Consider the following 14,106-nt stretch of genomic DNA (forward strand, 5'->3'; position numbering starts at 1 on the left):
TTAGCTCTGCTTCACATTAGCATTAAGCTACTCAGCATTAATATATGCGGGTGTGAGTCTGTTTCCCCCAGCAAGTGATACTGGAATCAATATTTAATAACTGTTCACATCATGTCCCTGCTGCAATATGCTGTTTATAGTGTCTCTGTAGAGCTGAACAAGTTTTGTACTGGGTGCTATCATTGTCAGTGCTGTGGTCTCAATGAAGGGCTATTAGCCTATTTTTGACCATAGTATTTAAATATTTATTTGTTTTTGCATTCTGAAAGCATAATTATGTTGGGGAGTTTTTAATAGTTGATAACGGCTAAAGATAAATCTTATGGTCATGTTGTAAGCTTTTGTTGCTCTGGCTGTATAAGGTGAGTGTGGCTCTAGCAGCCATATTCCCTTGTGGAATTTCAGGTAGCCAAAATTACAATAAAATATCAACTATATGTTTTTAGTAACTTTGATGTTCATTTCTATGTGCATACAAAGTAGAATGTGCAATATGTTTTTCCAGGAAAGATATAATGTCGCTCCCTCATTTACTTGTGTGTCTGGCTCTGTAATCATATTCAAATCCTCTTGTTATTTCATGCAGAGACTCTCTCCCACATGAGGGAGACCCCACAAGCCCTTGTCATTGGTCCAAAATCTACTCGTAGATGTAGTGCATATGTAACATAACATTCTGTGTGAAGAGTATTGTGTAGATTGAATAAGATGTTTGGAGAAAGATATTTCAATAGTGTAATAATAATGTTCATCATGATAGAAACAATGTTTAGATTAATGCAAAGTTCTTGTGCAATTGGTTGCTAGTAAATCACATTATTTTAATCACATTATGTTGCAGTGCACAATATAAACATAGGATGGAAACAGCATGGTTACTAAAAGTACAGTTACTGTTAATGCATGGTAATAATCACTCATGAAAACACATTCTATTTGATTGTGATATAATATTTAATTTTAAGCTTAAACCAGAATAAAGGCAGTGCATATTTTATTTGTAATAAAATGAAAACATGGCTTCAAAATAATAGATCCCTTTGTTATTACAATACTGTAAAATGTAAAGCACATTTTTATTGTATACAATAGTAAATGTCAAACAGATCTGATCAAATCCTACTGAGCCTACCTGTCATTAATGCTGTACTTCTGTAGGCCCACCTGCCGTCTCCACCTCCTCTGCAGATGTGTGATGACTGTCCAGTGCGTCTGAGGCTCTTTTGATGGCCTGTCCCACTAATAATGCATGAATATTGATTGTATGCTGAGTGGAGGCATGCAGCTCCTCTGATCCCAGTGTGAGGAGCACTTTTTTCTTTTAAACTATTTGAGAGAGAACATGCTGTGCAGGAACTGTGCTGACTGACCTTTGACTTCAACATGCTTACACCAGGGAACTGTGCCTCTAACTGCTGACCTGTACAAAGAGGAATCGATCAGCCAACACTTGAGCTGCCTCTAACCATTGATCGAAGATTGATTAGAGAATGAGTCAATGCAGAATTAGTTGAGGAACACTACCTGATTTTTGATCATGTAATAATGCGGACATGGAAAAGAATGTGTGGAAATATTGACTAAAACACACTCATTTAGTTATTTAAACATTTGAATGTTATTGTTTTCACTAATGACCAGTCACATGTTTGTATGCATTTGAGTTATGAACTACTTCAAGAAGACAATCGTTCACAATCCATAGTAGCAAATCAATGCCAGTCCAATGATTTTACTGGAAACATACTGGTTGGCTATCCTGATAACGCACAAAGAACAAAGACCCCATGTGTGTTTTTAAGCATCACATTAGGACAGGGGCTGCAGCTCTCTGTATTACTGCTGAAGTTGTGATTTTGATTAGCTTGCCAGTTGATACAGTTTGTAAATGTAGCAGTGCACTTGTTGTTAATCACAAATCCATAAAGTAACATTTCAGTTCTTAAAAAATACACATTATGGGGATATTGAGAACTATATAACATATGTAGATCATTATTTTACATTTTACTTATAGTAAACTGCAATATTGATCTAAAAACTACTCAATAATAGAAATGTGTAAGATGAATTATTGTTCAAAACTGCAGAACTGATTGGCACTGCCGCTTCACAGTAGAATTTCAGTGTAGCAGGCCATTTAAGTGCTTTTGTGGTTCAAAATGGCTATTTTGGTCATTTTCAAAATCCTTGTATGACCTTATGTCTCCATATATTTTTGATTACTCACAAGTAAGCACAGAGAAGAATACGGGGATAAGGCTTAGGTGAAAACTGAAATTTGCAGGGCAATTTAGGATTGTTCAAACATGCATGAATTAATCTAAGTACAACTCTGAGCAAGCTATAGATGAGGGAACACCAGTTATAAGCTCTTTAATCAATTTTATAAGAATGCCATCTTTGAACTATAACATAATTAGATCAACATGATAAACTTTAAAATAAAATAATTCAAGACATCATGGGAACAGACCTCATGATCTGGTTTGGAACTGCTTGATTCTGCATATATAAAATGTCACCCAGGGTGGAGCCATAAAACATGATGGGACAGGCTGACATTGACTTGCATTACAATGTCGCCCCCAGTGTCTGCACCCCCCTCCCCTCAAAGTGCCCCCCACCCCCTCCCACTGCTGACCGCTTTTACTGATTGTACCCGTATCATTGCAGCACAGCCCTGTTGATTTATTGGTGCTGTAGCCATCTTGATCCCCCTCATTAGCTTCTTCATTACACCGTCGATCATTTGGTAGGACGCCACTTCGTAACTCCACTTTTTATTGGGAACGTTTTTGTGGCTGTTATTGGGATTGGGATTTCTTATTGTCCTTCGTTTTATTCTTGAGTTTTTGCTCACAATGGCTCTGAAAAGTTTCTAAGAGATGAAAAATGCCTTACCTGCAGTTTGGACAAACCAATGAGCTGTTTAACATAGAAAGTCAAGATTAGATTAGTATTGCCATGGAGATTATTTTGCTGTGTTCCCTTAATAGTTAAATTCACTGTGCTATGAAATGTTTTGTTTATTTCTTGCCATTTGCAGTATTTGTCTATGCACAGTTTACCAGTGGCTGATCCTATTTCCATTCAGTGCTAATTGCTGATCTTTGCTGGCATCACTGTGGCCTGTGCAGTTTTTTGACCTTCAGGGAGCTGTCAGCTCATGCCAGTTAGTTAGCCAGTTCTTTACATTCAGAGAGCTAAAGTCGTTGTGCTTTCTTTGGTAGCATTTTGGTGACAGTTTATTGCTTTATCAAGTAAAGCTAATCACCTGTGGCTTTTTTGGCTGCTGCTTAATGGACCCAGAATTTGGTCTGCACATTTGCCCCAAGACCAAAATGGCTCATTGACTGTAGCTGAGGTTAACATCTTTGGTTAGCCACACCGTCGACATCGTTTGTACTTTCGACATTATGTGTCCTAGTTTTTTTCAGCATCAATCATTGAGTAAGCTTTTTAGAAAAGGTTAAAATGGTTTGTAGGAGTGGCCAAGCAAACATAGGCCTACACCTATAATACAACAAACCAAGAATCAAGATTATTATTAACCATGGCTGGGAGAGATATAAAAAATCCTCCAGTCTTTCGTCAAGGTGATAATGTAACAACTGCTGCTGTGACTTCATTATCCTATGGCTCTTACAAAATTGGAAAACCCCAACTGCTTCCTGTCCATTGTACATTCAAATATAAAGACGCTTTTAAATGACACAAAATCATTTACAGTGAGGCGTTACTTTACATGTGATTATGCATAATGCCTGAACTGCAGCTCTATTTGAAATGACCTCTCGATGTTAGCATGAATGCAATTACGACCTATTTCCCTGCAATATTTTCTGCTGTCTTTTATGGCGTTAATGTATCTCTGTCTTTTAATCAATATCCATAATTACTCAGATACAATGGGTCGATAATAGTTTGTGGGCTATATCCATCAGCTGCTATTAAAAATGTCTCTTTGTCACAACACATTGCACTAAGTCAGTTCAGTCACTCAATGCACTTTTCATAAATCTATCAAATGGGTTTAAAAGAGATTCTGAAAAGACTCCTGTACTAAAAAATATGGCTTGTGGTCTGTCAAAAAGCTTTGCCCCTCACCACTCTTAAGCCGGCTGAGCTTGATGAGGTAAAGGGATTATCAGCCTGGGACTGGAGAGTTAAATATGAGAGCAGCAGCAGATAAAGAGGCCACTTCACACTCACATGAGGAGTGTTATTATGTCTCTATGGGATCACAGCAGAAAGAGCAGGGCACCACCAAGCACTAAATGATGGACAGTAAGGGCAGAATTATTAAACAGGTGCACAGGGATCAGACTATTATGCATTTTAATATATAGCTACTTGATATTCATTTCTTAAGTAGGACACCATGGTATATTTCCAAGATTTTTTAAGTGGTTTATTGTCTAGTTTTAGTTTTGCATTATCTGTACAACATATTGAGGTCAAATTGCACACTATATAGTTTACCTGCTGTTGTTAATGACAGTTTGGAATGATGAATATAATTTCATCACAAACTCTTCTGCTTAAAAAAAAATAATGGTATATAGCTAATAAAATAGTTACTTTGGAAAGGAAAAGCCACAGAGAAACTCTTCTTTAAACCTAAATATTATGTTGTGGGGAAATGCTGGATTAGAATAGGAATAAATACATTTCATTCTGTACCAAAGCCACAATGAAACATTCAAAAACCATTACCTTTGTCTCAGTGTTAGATCATTATTCACGATCTCGGGGCACATGAATTCTGTTGGACGCTGCAGGAAATTGTGTCATGCCTGCTCTGGTCTCGTATTGTAATGCAGATGAGATTTTATGCATGTTATCTCCCCTCTGTTAATGACATCATCCATTGCAACATCCTTCTAAGGCGTTCTTCAAAAACAACAAAATGGCTGCCTCTCACATACGTTTTGCTTATAGTTTTTCTTCAGTTTTGACTTGGTCCCTTCCCTGTGCGGTTCTTATAGAATATTATTGCTCACCAGAGACTGAAGGTTGTGTCGCACCGGTGATTGTTGAGGCTGATTAGCAGACTTGCAGCTGTTTGCTTTCACTCCACCGAATGAATTAATCAAGAAGACAAAGACAAGCTAATCACTGTTTTAACGTCTCCTATTAAATCAAGTGAGGGCTAATTACCACAGCGTTCAATGCAAGGCTTTCAGAAATATTTCATATAGCCTCAGGTTATGAAATCTGAAGTAACCAGAATATTATATTTTTGTTTGTTTGATATTTCTTTTATTTATTCTAAATCATACAAAAAAACCCTGCAGATTTTAGTCGCATTCTGGGCTAAGGAAACTGTTTGTAGCAGTTTAACGTCTGGTAAAATTAGATCAATCTATAGCCCCCAACCAATGACTTTTGAAATTCTGAAATAAAACTAAAATTAAAAATATAAAATAAACAATGCAATACACATGTCTTACATCTTTTGGCCTCAGAGCATCCACCATTTCCCTCTGAATTAATTTCTCTTCCATTGCAGGTCTGGACACTGTATTACCATTGTGAGTTTGGGACAAGGCCTTGGCTGGTCATTTCACTTCAGTAAATCCATGCAGGCTTTTGTTGGACCTTTTCTAATTTTATCTCCTTACACCAGTGTCAACACACAACTCAGACCATATAAGCCGACACATATTGATCGCTGCACACACCGTGGTACTTATTACATTTATGTCCCAGTGCAAACAGACCTAAAGCTTTTTGTTATAGGTTCATCTGATATCAGTGTTTCTGCTCTGTTCCCTGGTTACAGAAGTAATAACGGGGGAATTAGTGGGACTTGTTTGCTGTATCAGTCTGACAGAAACTGTACATGTGATATTCCCTTATGACTGCAGAGCCAAGCCAAGAGCCACAAAGCGCAATAGAGTGTGAAGGTAACAGTGTTGTTTTTTTATTAAACATTTAACGATTTGATATTAGAGCTTTTATGACACGATTTCTTCATTCAAATCTGGGACAATGCCCTAGTGTAAATGACAGTGTAAATAAATAAAGGCAAACATATTTCTTGTGTATTGTCTAAATGTGTTCTAATGGTGCTATATATATATATATATATATATATATATATATATATATATATATATATATATATATATATATATATATATATATATATATATATATATATATATATATATATATATATATATATATATATATATATATATATATATATATATATATATATATATATATATATATATATATATATATATATATATATATATATATATATATATATATATATATATATTATAATACAGTATGAGGAGAGGTATGACGCTTGCTATACAATCAGGAATATTCTAGCTAGTCCTGGTTGCCTCAAAAGTGCTAATCTTCACCTACCGTCCTATTCCTTCTCAGTGGGGAATTAGCTGAGTTCCTCTAAAATAAATCAATGGCCTATTTGAATATCACACGGTAATCACAGTAGTCACAGAAGCATGTGACGACCTTTACGTCTGATGTAACTGCTTCACCACAGAAAAAGTAGCCCAGGAGTTTCTGTCTCCAAGCTAATGCTATCAAAAACCAATTTACATATTAATGTTAAAAAGCACCACAATCTGAATCTGCATACAGAAACAGTCGACTTGGCATCAGTGTTTTCATAAAGTTTTTCATTTTAAATTGAGTTATTTACATATTTACACTGTACATAAACACATTGTGTGTGAGCATTCATCTGTAACCTGCTCATTGCTGTGTGATCTTTAAATATTGATTTTGTTTAGTGATGCTAATTTCCCATAGAGAGCGTAAAGGTTTTGTTTTTATAGCCTCTTTGTTCACAAGGGTGCTTTTGCTGTGATCTTGTTGTGCATTACTTTACATTTCCAACGTTTGCTTCCCCTGAGTCAGTTAGAGTTTTGAGTTTCTTAGGGGTTATTCTAGAGAGTGGTGTGGGGTTGTGGGATGGGGTGTAGAGATGGGAGGGGCGTGACGTGCCAGTTTGCAGTTTCAAGATCACCCACCCACATGTTTCCTATTGTTATTCAAGCCACAGTTTCAGAAATTAGCATGAAAAAACAAGTCCTGTGGTGTATGAAACCCTTAATAATTAATCCCTAATTTATTTTTGTTTTACAAATCTTAACTTGCCAATAATTAAAGGCATTTCAAATTCTGCTGAAAGTCATAGAGCACATACTTCAATTATTATTTTCCTGCACAAATGTTTCATATCAAATAACCATTGTATATCTATATTGTATTCATCGGCAGACATTTTGCTCCAGGCTTTCTCTTAGTTTCTCTTACTATAACCACAAAATGAAAGTAGTTTACTCATTCGTTGGTGTCAAAGGATGTTAAATGAGCACTGACCCTGGTTGAGACAGTCCATGGTTAAGCTGGGGTACTGCCTCTACAATGAAACGCCTTGTTCTGGCCCAGCAGTGCAGCAGAAGATTACATCCTAGCTGACAATTGCTTTGAAATCATTTCAGCTTGTGATGAATTGCACTGTTATGTATTCCGCTCATAAAGTGAGGTTAGATAACACAGGAGGAAAAAATGGGGCTCACATACTACAGGTTACATAAGCATTTGTACTTTTTGGGTGGACTAACACTTTCTAATAATAGTTTCTGTTTCTGTATTTTGTATTCTTTGACATGCTAAAGAGCAGCAGTGTAGGTATCACGTACAAGCCTTTTAGACCAGGTGTCCATCTCGGTTTTTGCCTAAACTTCAATGATGTTATTCATGATGTCAGTCAAGGTTCACTGATTTGAAAAGTGCCTCGAGTCAAGTGTATTGACTGAATGATACAGTAGTGCATATAAATGCAGACATGTTGTCTTCACGCCTAATCAATGTCAATCATTTGGCAGTTCCATTCTCCAAGATGAAACCACATTGTACTGTTAGTTTACACTATTCTGTGGAAGAAAGTCTTTATGTAATTAGAAATACATTTACAATATTTACTACATTAATGTACTAATTTATTTCAAGTAAGGTTTAAGTTTTGCATTAACATTTGTATTGGGATAGAAGTTGTGAGTGACAAGATAAGATCACAAGAAAAACCCTTCAATTAAATCACTTGTTCTCCTCTGAAGGTGTGAAAACTAAGTGGCAAATGACAACAAGAGTCACACCTCTAGGCTTCAGTTGGCAGCTATAGTCTACCCAGGCAAATGTTGGGACTTTATGTGGAAATGCTATGACAAGTTTTCAAAATATAAATATTTTAATAGAAGAAATGCTGTATTAATTAAATTGTTTATCCTTAGAAAGTCCACCGTTTAAAGTCAATATGTAGGCTTAATGCATGATTAGCTTGAGTAGATATTTTCTGAGTGAACACATACAGCATAAATAGACCTGTGTATCTTATATTTTCATGTGTTTTATGTGGCCTTGGTGAACTCTGGATCACTGTATGCTAACATCACATAACAGTACAGAGCTCTTTCTTATTCAACACAGAACAGCTAATAATACTGAACCTGTTTATAGATTTTTTCAATGTAAAAGTCTAATTCCATTTTAATTACAGCCCATTAAATCCACCCATTAAAATCACAAACCAGTCAGCTCTGTGCTAGTGCTAAACCTGAATAAAAACACACAAAGCACATAAGCTCTATCCAAAATTCTGCTTTCAGTCAAAATAATGTCACATCTTACATTAAGTGGCTGCTAGATGAAGCTGATTTCTCCCCAGTTGCTCAGAATATCACACTTTGACACCTCTATCACCAGGTAGAACAGCACAGTGTGAAGACGGTGCCTTCGCTGTCTCCTCACGCTTTATTTTCAGGCATTAGTGGGTTAGTTGTAAGGTTGCAACTAACCTGTCAACCAGTCTCATAAGTCTCACATCTAATTTTGTCTAGGATACACTCGAAAAACTGCCTGTCGTTCCTTGTGATTTCTGTCAGTGTAGCATAAACCATACTAATTGTATTGTTCATACCTCAGCTCCTTGTAAAATATCTATTAACACAAGCTCCTCCTGGGACCAGTCAGCTAATTTGAGCAGCTAAGACAGGCGGTAGTGTATAAAAGAAGTCCACCGGCTCAGTAGCATCATTCTCCTGGGAAGCAACAACTCTTACCAGATGCTGTTCCTCTGTGCCTGCTGAAATAATCAAGTACAATATGGTCAGTGCTCCACAGGTCTGTGTCCTTAAAGTCACAGCACACACTGAGCTTGAAACTATGGGAGCGGAATGGAAAGTGGCTGCTGACCATCTGGTACATGGTAAACTTTATGAGGTAATACATGGAACATTCAAATCACTTATAATAAACTCTGGTATTTGGACACATTGTTATATAGTGTTTTTCCACTTTCAAGGTATTTAAAGCACTTTACATCAAGGAACCACTCACACATTCCTACACACACATTCATACATCAGTGTATGCAGACACTGGGGGCAAGGTGGGTTAAATGTCTTGGCCAAGGACCAAACGACAGCATTCATCCATCGCACCACCAACTTGTGGATCAGTGGATCTGACCACTAAACCAATGATGTTTATGTCAAGAGTGGCATTCGAACTGCCAACCTTTGGATCAGTGGACAAATGTTATACCAACTGAGCTACTAGAGTTTTATGCTTCTAAAAATACCCTGAGTTCACATTAGTACAAGTTTAATCATCCATTTCATAATAAATTAAAGAAGTGCAATGAATGTCTGCAATAACACAGGTGTATAGGCCTATGCAAAAATCAGTGAATTGTAATACTTCACTGGATACAGGTGCAGAACTATCACAGATTACAATAGCCATCCAAAATTGTTCATAGATGTAGCCATAAATTACCACAATAATTGTTTGACATTGACATTGCCCGTGCTGGGGGTGATATTCACCTTATTCCGGAAGTTGCTGTGGGTGCCGCCATCGTCAGTCAGGTTGTATTATTTTGCATGGGGCTACTGATCTTAACAGCAAATAAGTTCTACACGGACCACAGAGCCATTTTAAATCCTCCCAGAGAATCGGCAAATGACTTGTTGGTTACATGAACATAGAACATTTTATACAAATCAACCTACTTTTCTCAAATCATCCACTAAAATGAATGGGATTCCCGTTTAACCAGAAGTGCCACTGCAAAGAAAGTTTGATTTAGTAGTATTTCGAGGCCAAAGTGGGTGGGGTGGAATAAGGTCACTACAGTAGCTCTCATTTCTAGTAGACTTTTGCCTAAGATAGTTTCTTAAAGATAGATTTATTAGTGACAATGATTTTCTTATGAACGTCTGTCATAATAAAGCAGGAACTTGAACGGAAATTCAGTCCTTAACATAAGGCTTCACACCAGCAGGATTCCACATTACTCAGTTCATGCTTCCTTAATTATTATATTGCTATTGACTGGGTCATGTTGCATAACAATAAAAGAATGTGGCCTAAATTGTAAATTAGGTCTTTGTTTGTAACTCGATCAAGAATGCACTTTTCCAGTCTAATTCCTGCATTATCTAACTCTGATGCAACAGCTCTCTTTTCACCAACAACAATGGCCTGAATCTATCTCCAATATCTAATTTTACAAGTTGCTTTGCTCATCAATGTGCAACGCAAACTGGACAAAATGGACCGGAAACCTCTGCCCTGTAGCCTCAATGAATACATATGATTATGTGAAAACAAGTTATGAAATCTCCCTGTTCAAGTGTCCCTGGTGATGTGGAGGAGGATGCAGCAGGTTATGTAAGGCTCCCACACTGAAAGAGCAGCATTAATCTATAAACTCAGAGAGATCATGTGATGTTCAGATAGCTTCAGTGACGTGCTTTTACACATGTAGCCTATGTGTTCTGAGCCATTATTGAGAGATTAGATTTGAGCTAGGCTAAATCTACCATACATTAAACCATGTGCTATGTGCTATGGGTCAATTCAAGTTAAAATGATTGTAAGGCTTTAAATAGAGTTTAGAGATGAATGACGTCAAAATCTATTTACTCAATACACTATACAATACAATACATACAATTGAATCAATGCAAATTTTATGAATATGTCTCGAATATTGAACTGCTGCAAAGTACAGTTTAATGTGCTGTTGAAGTAGGCCAAAACAAAGATACTTTTGGTCTTAACTACATGCTAATAGCAATGTTGGCTAAATAATCAATCTAGTTTGCTAAACATGTTTATATAAATTTCAGTAAAATGGACAAATAATTCAAAGGATTTTTCAGATAGCCAGATTACAATTAGCAACAATAATTAGCTAACATTTGTCTTTTGTTGCGTATTGGCTGACCGGATGTCTCTATTTACACAGGACAGTCTCAGTTTTGAGCTCCGTGTCTCCTGTCCCAGCAGTTTTGTCCAAGTTTTATACAAGAAATATCTCAGGTCTCCCTATTTTTGACCAATTTTGATAAATGGTGGAATATATTGTGATATATTTAGCGAGAATAGACAATGTTACACATTCTTTTCACAGTTTTCTTTATACTAACCATCCCAAACTGGGTGTGTCCCAGTTTTTAATTTTGAAAATCTGATCACCCTAGTGGTGTATGCAGCATCACTTTGAGCCTATACTATCTCTGTACTCCTGAAGTACAAAAGGTAGGCTAAGTCATTCTCTTGATATTTCATTTCGACATTTCAAAGGTATCTTTTTACGTGCTAGCCTACATCATTAAGTGATATCTTCTGACTGTGTACTCACTAAGTAGATCATTTTCCACAGATTCTTCAGCTCCGTTTAAACACCTCTACAGTGGACGGTACTACTTCAGGTATTGACTAAAAGAGTGTATCTTGTTATCATTAGCCTGTTGCCAAAATAGCCTCCGTACAATGACTCATTCATCAAGCCCTAAAAGCTTCTTTCATGCTACCGCTGTGGCAAAGTGCACTCCACATGAAGGCCAATATAAAGAAGAGGTAAACTACCATTTAACTCTGAATTATTCAAACCTTTCCATTTGTCATACTGTGTACAGAGTTTTTTCTTGAATCATGGTTAATTAACCATCAACCAAAAACATTGGCTATGTTCCTGACAGGCTAATTACAAGGTGTGCTTGTGCAAATTTTATTTCATGTGTGGAGGATGATGGACTCAATTTTGTTAGTCTACTTAAGTAAAAGTACATATACAAAGGTAAAACATTACTCAAGTAAAAGTAAAAGTATCATATGAAAAAAAGTAAAAGTATTTAAGTGCCCATTTAAAAATGTACTTCAAGAGTAAAAAATAAGTAAGTAATAAGTATTTCACACAGTGTTGTTAATTTGTTTTAGTGTTACATGTAGTGATATTGACTAAAATTATACAGAAGACTAGCAATATGAATCTTTCTTAATTTTTCTTATCTTTTTCGTATTTATTTTTGCTTGCTCAAAGCAGAACCTTGAACTCAAAAACTTTAACCAGGATGTTATCACAAACACGGTAAAAATAACCCCTCAAATCATTTCAAAAGTACTTTTTACTTTTGAGTCCAGTTCAAAAATGCAGCAGAGTAGAAAGTACAGATACCTGCTCTCAAATGTAGTGAAGTAAAAGTAAAAAGTATCCACTCTATAATTTACTTAAGTAAAGTACAGATGCCTAAGAATTCTACTTAAGTACAGTACTTTACTGTTAGTCCAATAAATGCCAATGCCATTTTGTGCCATGTATCATTGCACAAAATAACACATTTGTGAAAGAAAAAAATGCTCAGACCCCGACCGAGGCATTAAGTAGCTTACAATATACAGAGCAGGCAACACTTGAACTCAAAACTCGCCACAATGGTTCAATGCATATTTCTTTATTTTCTTCTTGCAGGAATAAAGACGAGCAAATGTGTCTGGCTCCTCCACACTACAGTGGGCCTATGCATTGTAAAGAGCTTCTCCTCGGCATACTGTGACCTTCCTGTTTGAATTGAGAACGCAGATAGCAGCCTGCCATACATCACTGTCAGCACACAGACTGCTCCAGCCACATCCAGGTAATCTATTTGTCCCGCGAAAATATGGTGTAATTTGTTCATCTTTCTTGCAAGCGCAGCAAAAAGGAAACAATTTGAACCGTGCCACGTGCCTATGCACCGGTTGGGATGGGAGGACGCCACAGTAGGCTGCCTCAAAGTATCTGCATTGACAATATATTCCTCCTATGCATCGGTAATTTCAAGTCTCTTCCACTGTATTTTATGCTCTGTGCGACGCCACAGCGCTGGAAAAAGATATAGACTTTCACACATTTAATGGAACAATTGAAGCCAGCCACCCATGTATTTCTGCATTTCCACATCACTTATCTAAGGATTTCATTCACTCCTGTCATCATTATGTAAGCTTATATAACTTTAATGTATTGTTTGTATAGATTAATTGTACTTTCTAATATTTGTGTGTGACTTTCTGGTATGTTGACATTCCAAACACTGAACTTCAATATGATTGTGTCATGATGTCAGTTTTCCCTGTCCTCCCGTGCTCTCTCCCCCTCCCCTACCTGTGTGTCTGGAGCTGGGTGGAGTGCCTGACTCCTCCCGTGCACACCTGGGGTGCATCAGCCTAATCACCACCACCTGCTGCTGAGTACAAGAAGGCTTGGCAGTCTACACTCGGTGCCAGACCGTCCGCGTGTAAAACGTGAATGTTTCTAGCTAAGCTTTGTTATTTGGTACTTTCCTGCAAATGCTCATTTGGATTTATGCACCCTCCAGATTCCTGCCTCCACTCGCCCAGCTCCTGCCGTCACGTTCCAGTCCCGGTATCGTCTCCTGCTCGTCTCGTCTCCGGCTCGTCTAGTCTCCTGCTCGTCTCGTCTCCTGCTCGTCTCGTCTCCTGCTCGTCTCGTCTCCTGCTCGTCTCGTCTCCTGTCCGGTCCTGGTCTCTGGTTTGTCACCCGCTCCCCGCTCTGGTCTTCGTCTGCTCCGCCCGCCCTGGTGCCGCACCTGCTTCTATCCCCGTCCTGGTCCTGTCCTGCCCGCCTCTACCTGCACCGCACCCGCCTGACCCGTCTCCCGCTCCCCGGTTCCTGTACCTGCTCTTGTGACCTGTTTAAAGACTGCATTTTCACCGCTGTAAATAAACACTGTTAAAACTGCTCTGGTCTGCATCCTTTGG

The sequence above is a fragment of the Periophthalmus magnuspinnatus genome, chromosome 21 (genome assembly GCF_009829125.3).
Source record: "Periophthalmus magnuspinnatus isolate fPerMag1 chromosome 21, fPerMag1.2.pri, whole genome shotgun sequence".
NCBI classification, from domain to species: Eukaryota; Metazoa; Chordata; class Actinopteri; order Gobiiformes; family Gobiidae; genus Periophthalmus; species Periophthalmus magnuspinnatus.